The sequence below is a fragment of the Leopardus geoffroyi genome, chromosome E2, assembly GCF_018350155.1.
Source record: "Leopardus geoffroyi isolate Oge1 chromosome E2, O.geoffroyi_Oge1_pat1.0, whole genome shotgun sequence".
Taxonomy (NCBI): domain Eukaryota; kingdom Metazoa; phylum Chordata; class Mammalia; order Carnivora; family Felidae; genus Leopardus; species Leopardus geoffroyi.
In genome coordinates, this window is record NC_059335.1 from 13,011,933 (window position 1) to 13,018,929 (window position 6,997).

Sequence of the window (6,997 nt, forward strand, 5' to 3'; positions counted from 1 at the left end):
GGCTCTGCGCCGCAGCGCCCCCCGCTCCCACCCCGCCGGAGCCTCTTAGCCCACGTATTCCAGGCGTGTCACCCCCAAATCGGTCACCCCCAAAATGGACTGTCCCCTTGAACACCCACAGGAGGGACCCGGCGTTGGCGTCAGCACTGGGGCTGGAGACCTCGGAGACAGTGGCCAAGTCTTTAGCATTTCTGGGCCCCAGTCTCAGATTCCCCTAGATACCCACAGACCGGGTATGTGAACCCCACCCTCCTTCAGAAATCCCCATGCAGGCTGAAGACCCCTCCGAGCAGACCTCTACTTTGAGCTGAGTCACCACAGGCCTCGTGAATAGTAACCCAGACTCCAAAACAACAAGGACTGTGCTAACCTAGCCCCAAACACCCCAAAATGAGGATTCTGGGCCCCAGTCCCATTCACCCCAAACCTCCAGCCCAAGAAAATGATCGGATAAAGGAGATGGGCCTTAGCTCAGTCACCCCAAAATGAGCACCAGTAACTCCACAAGTCACCCCCAAAATAAATATTCTCCCAGACTCAGTACCCCAAAGTTAGGTATCAGAAGCCCCAAAGTTGGCACACCTAAACTAGACTTTCCTTACTGAACCCTAAGCAAACGTGAGGACCCAAGATAAATCATGATCTGGACACACGGGCCTTCAGCTGCTGCTACAACGTTCAGCATGTGACCCTCCCCCATTCTCAACACAACCTAGGAAATGAGACTGACACTCCGTCACCCCTAAACCGAGCAACCCCCATCTTGATCCCCGACTCAATCAATCCCAACTTGGGATCTGGGCTGCCAGCTTAAGACTGCCCCACAGCAGGCATCTGGCTCCCCAGACTCATTTCCGTTACCCCAGGATGAGGACACCCCCCCCCCAGTAAATCACCTGGATGTTAGTCATTCAGGTCTCTACCATCACCCCAAATGTTGCATTGGACCCAGTCATTGGTGACCCTGACCTAGACATTCGAACAACCAGCCATTTGAACAACTATCCAGAGTTCCAGATGCTTCCCAACTTGGTATCAGCTGCCCTTAAAATACACACCTAAGTTTCTTCCCTTCAGGGCTTACCCCCATTTATAAGGGTTAGGAACGTTTCAGTAAGTTAAGCCACCAACTAGTCAGCTAGCCCCCCAACCTCAGACACCCCAATGATAGGCTCTGTGACACTGAAGCTTAGTGATCCCCAAATTACACCTTTGGACCCCAAACTTCAGTTACCCCTTTACTAACCATTAGAACCTCATAGACTCTTATCCTTCCAAAGTAGGCAAATCAAGTCAAGAATCCCCAAATCAGTTATCTGGAGCTGACCCTCAAGGTCCATCATCCTAAACCAAACTCTAGGAACTCCACAATCAGAGAAACTCAAACTCAGACTTTAGGGTGCCTGTCTCAAGCACCCCTGTAGTGGGTTGATGGTAGCTCCCCACCCCCACCCCCCCGACAAAGATAGGTCCATGTTCTAACCCCAGAACCTGCTAATGTGACCTTACTGGGGAAAAGGGTCTTTGCAGATGTGATTAAGTGAAAGATCTTGAGATGAGATCATCCTGGATTACCTGGGTGGGTCCTAAATCCAATGATGAATGTCCTTATTAAGAGACAGAAGAGGCTCAGTTGGTTGAGGTCCAACTTTGGCTTGGGTCATGATCTCACGGTTTGTGAGTTCGAGCCCCAAATTGGGCTCCCTGCTGCCATCCTTGCTTTGGATCCTCTGTCCCCCTCTCTCTCTGCACCTCCCCTGCTCTCTCTCTCAAAAATAAACAAGAGGGGGGCAGGGAATATGGACGGAGAGAAGAGATGGCAGGCAAAGCCTGAGGCAGGAGGGCTTGCGGTAGTGAGCCCAGGAGGGCCAGCAGCCAAAGGAGCTGGATGACGCAAAGAAGGATCCTCCCCTAGAGCCCTCAGAGGGAGTGTGACCCTGCTGACACCTTGACTTTGGACTTCTGGCCTCCAGAACTCCGAGAGAATACATTTCTGCTGTTCTAAACCACAGGAAACAAATATAGCCCCCACCCCAAAACAAAATTCTGTATCTCTAGACTCAGTGCCCCCCACCAAACTAGGGATGTGGACCCCCATAGTCAAGTGCCCCCAAACTAGGCTTTATTCCCCAGACCAGGCTTCTGGGTCTCAGACCAATTACCCACCATTGTGGCATCGGGGATCCACAGTCACCCCCAAATTTGTCAACTAGATCCTATCATCACCATTAAATCAGCCTCAGGATCCCCCACAGACAGTAACCTCCAACCTCTTTATCAGCACAGCTTCGACAGGCCCCGAACACTGAGCTCCTCTCAAAGGGGCAGCTGGGACCCTAGTGTCATCACGCCCAAAATAAAGTAAGTATTAGAACCCTTCTAGGTGGTTAACCCTAAACTCAGCAGCTGAGCCCCAAGGTTAGTTCACCCCTGAACCAGGTATCAAGATCGCCACATCAAGCCACCCCTAATCAAGGCATCTAGGCTCCCCAAAGTTAGAGGCTCCATGTCAGTCACCCCTATGTAGGTACCTGGGTGATGAGCCTCAGACACCCCCAGACTAGGCAACAAAACCCCAAACTCCCTCACTCCGAAACCAGGCACAAGGAACCCCAGTGACAGTTACCTCAAACCCTGGCAACTAGGCCTTGAGGCTCAGCGAGCCCCAAATCATATGTAAGTATTAGGAAATCTTCATTAGTAACCCCCAAACTAGGCACTTAGTCCCCCCTCTCAAATGCCCCTCCAAAACTAGGCTCCTGTCGGGGTGCCTGGTTGGCTCAGTCGGTTAAGCATCCGACTTCGGCTCAGGTCATGATCTCACCATCCATGAGTTTGAGCCCCGTGTCGGGCTCTGTGCTGACAGCTTGGAGCCTGGAGTCTGCCGCGGATTCTGTGTCTCCCCCTCTCTCTGCCCCTCCCCTGCTCGCTCTCTGTCTCTCAAATATGAATAAACGTTAAGAAAAAAAAATTTTTAATTCAAAACTAGGTTTCTGATACACGAGAATGACAACTCCCCCCAGGGAGGCATCTGATGACACGGTCAACCACAGTTGGCCTAGGGAATCACTGCCAAACTTGGCGTCAGAGTCCCATACATCTTGGACTCCCAGTTGGTCATCCCAACCTCAACACCTGGACGACATATAGTAGGCACCCCCAAGCTAGACATCTGAATGGCTCGTGTCGGCTACTGCCACCCGTCACTCTCAGTTGGACCGCTGGGTCTCCAGAGGTGCTCACCCGAAACTTGACAGGCAGAGCGCCACAGGCACTGAGACCCCACAGCCATGCCGAGGCAGGCCTCAGGAACCACCTGCTGTCCCCACCTGAGCCTGTGCTATCACAGATTCAGAGCCTGGCTTGCGACCCCCCAAATCAGGAACGTGGGCTCACAAACACCCAGAACTTGGCAGGAGGGACTCTGGTCACCCCAATTTCGGTATCTGAAACCCAGCATCCCACCTCCCCAAAGGAGGCATCCAGGTCCCCGTTTTTTCTCACCTGCAACCATGAATCTTGATCGCCATAACCATTTGCCCCTGAACTACACTTTGACCCTTGGGACCCTGTTGTGTCTGATTAAGACAGTCAAGGCTCTCTCACGCCCCCTCAGTCAGAAAGCCCCACAGCTCATTGTGCCACAGCCTCAGAGACCCCTCAGCCTGGCATTCGGGCCCCAACCTCAACTTTCCCCACATTGGCTACCTCTGTCCCAGTGTCCGTCGCCCCCACACTCACGTGTGGGGGTGCCCCCAGCCTTGAGAGCCATTGACTCTGTGTCACAGACACCCCCAAACCCAATCAAGCATCCCTCCAGTGGATCCCGGGTCCTGGAGTCCTGACCTCCGGACTCCCAGGTTCCAAGTGCCCAGACTCCCAGCTTCAGTAACTCCCAAACAGGGCTCCACGCCCTTGGCCACGTTGACTCGCAAGTGTACGTTTATCCAGGGAGCCCCGCACCTGGGTGCAGGAAAGCCCTGACTCCATCACCACAGGAACACTCAGGTATCAGCATCCCAGACTCGGCCGCATTTGGAAGGCTCCGGCGCCCTGCACCCCGAACTAGGAGACTGGAATGACAGTTCCTGCCACCCCAAACTGAGAAGGGCAGTCCTCAGTCTCTTCACCCCCAGTTGTACAACCACACGTCCAGCCTCTGCCCCAAGCCAGTCAGCCGCCTCCCATGTGGCCACGCGCCACACAGCTGGACTCCTGGCCTAAGACCCCGCACCAGGCCCTCTGTCATGTGAAACGGGGCTCCCGCTCCCCAATCCTACTGCCCCCAGAGCACCAGGCCCTTGTTATGAAACGTGTCCGCAACGAGCATCATCTCAAATCGTGCCGTCAGATCCCCACTTTATGCTCCCCCGGACGAGACCACTGAGCTCCTCATCTGTTACCCCAAAGTACGTACCAGCCTCTGAGACCCTCAACAAGGTACCCCTATTCTGTCATCCGTAAGAGACAGACAGACACCATCCCGGTTCCTTCAAACTACCCACCGGAACCCCCAGTCTCTGCTACCCCATCCCGTCACCCCCAGATAGATCAGGGGAACTCCAACCCGTCACCCCAAGCAAGGTGATGGGCCTCACAGTTTCTGAACCTAAACTGAACTGGTGTTCACACAAATGGGCCCCAAGGACACCAGTCTCTGTCACCTGGAACTGAGCGACTGAATCCCCCACTGACGTCGCCCCAAAACAGGGCCCCCGACATCTGGTCTCATCACCCCAACCTAGACAGTTGATCCCAGCCTCTGTCTCCCCCAACTGGACAACAGAATCCAAATCGCTCTCAACCCAAACTGGACAAAGGGACCGCTCAGTCATTGTCACCCTGTACTAGAAAACAAGACCCATGGTTTCTGTCACCCTCTCAAGACGACTAGACCTATAGTTTCTGTCACCTCAAATGTGACAATGGGGGAAATAAAGTCTGTCGCTTCAACTGCCTTCACAAGTTAGCAATCTGAGCCCCAGTCCCCCACCCAGACTACGCAGCCAAACCTCCAGCCTTAACTGGTTTGTTACCCCAAGATATCCTGGGACCCCAGCCTCTGTCCTATAAAACTAGACAGCCAAACCTCCAGTCTCCTTGCCCCAAATGCCCGTTAGTACCTCCAGTTTGTCGCTCGACACTAGATAACCAGACTCCCATCTGGCATCCCAACTATCTCAGGGACCCTCATCTTTGTCCCACAAAACTGGGCAGCCAGACGTCCAGAGTCTGTCAACCCAAAGGGTCCCTGGGACCCTGCTTTCTTTTATTTTTTATTAATTATTTTTAATGTTTATTTATTGTCTTGGGGGGGGGGCAGAGAGCAAGCAGGGGAGGGGCAGAAAGAGAGGGGGACGCAGATGCCAAAGCAGGTTCCAGGCTCTGAGCTGTCAGCGCAGAGCCCGATGCGGGGCTCGAACTCATGGACTGGGAGATCATGACCTGAGCTGAAGTCAGATGCTTAACCCACTGAGCCACCCAGGTGCCCCCCGCTTTCTTCCCTACAACAACCAAGCTTTCGGTCTCTATCAAATGCTCCTGGAACCCATTCTCTGACCCACAGCACCAGGCAGCTGACCCAAGACTCTGCTACCCCGAACAAGGCAAGGGTCCCTCTGTCATTCGATATCGAACACCTAGGTGCAACAAGTGTCACCTCACGCTAGGGATGGGGACCCCCATCCCCTTTGACCTTCATCTGGTCAGGCAGACCCATCTGCCCGAGCGGGACCCTGAACGGAACAGACCCCTCATTCCACTCATGCCAAACTAGACCCAAGAACCCCAGACACTCCGTCCCAAAGTGCACCACTGATTCTTAATCAATCTGTCATCCTGAACTAGACAGCTGGCCTCCTAGGCTCTGTCACTCCAAGCCAAGTCCTGACTCCCAGAACCCTAGTCTCTGCCACCCCAATCTAGGCAAATGAACCCCCACTTTGTATGTCCCAAACTAGGCATCCAGATCCCCAGGATCTGGCCTCCCCGTGAGACAAAGAAAGCCCAGGGTCCTCCAAAATCCCAATCGTGACAACCACGTCCCTAAGCTCTGCCTTCCAAGCCAAACAACAGACCCCAGTCAGTCCGTCACTCCAACGAGGTGACCAGACCTGCAGTGTCTGCCATTTCAAACCAATCAAGTGGACCCCAATGTCTCTCACCCCAAACCAAAGCCCCGAACCTCAGTGTCATCACCCCAAACCAGATAACCAGTCCCTTGGCAGTCTCTATAACCCCAAACTGGACAATTGGACTCTGTGTCTGATACCCCAAATGAGATGACCAGACTGCAAGCCTCAGACACCCTGATGGAGCACACCTGATCCCCGATTTCTGTTGCTCCAAACTAGTCACTGAATGCTCAGTCTGGCATCCCAGACCTTCAAATGTCGGTGTCTTGGGCACCTGGGTGGCCCGGTCGGTTAAGCATCCCACTTCGGTTCAGGTCATGATCTCACGGTTCGTGACTTCGAGCCCCGCATCGGCTCTGTGCTGACAGCTCAGAGCCTGGAGCCTGCTTCGGATTCTGTGTCTCCCTCTCTCTCTGCCCCTCCCCTGCTCGCAGTCTGTCTGTCTCTCTCTAAAATAAATAAACATTAAAAAAATTAAAATAAATAAACATTAAAAAAAATTTTAATGTTGGTGTCTCAGCCTAGCAACTACATACTATCTGTCTCCCCAAACTAGATCTTAGAATCCCAGCTCCATCACCCCAATCCTGACAAAAACCCCCATCTCAGACAACTCCAGTCCCGGTCACTCCCAACCAGACAAAAGAGTCCCTAATCTGTCACTTAACATTTGAGAACTAGACGCACTGTGTTCTTAACCCCAAACTAGACAAGCAGACATTCCCCAAACCAAAAAATGTGACTCCCCAGTCACTGTCACTGCACATGGCCATGAGACCCCCCCCAAACTCTGTTGTCCCAAGTTACACAGCAGGACCCCCGGGCTCTTCCTGCTCTAAACTAGACAGCGTGGCCTGTCTCTG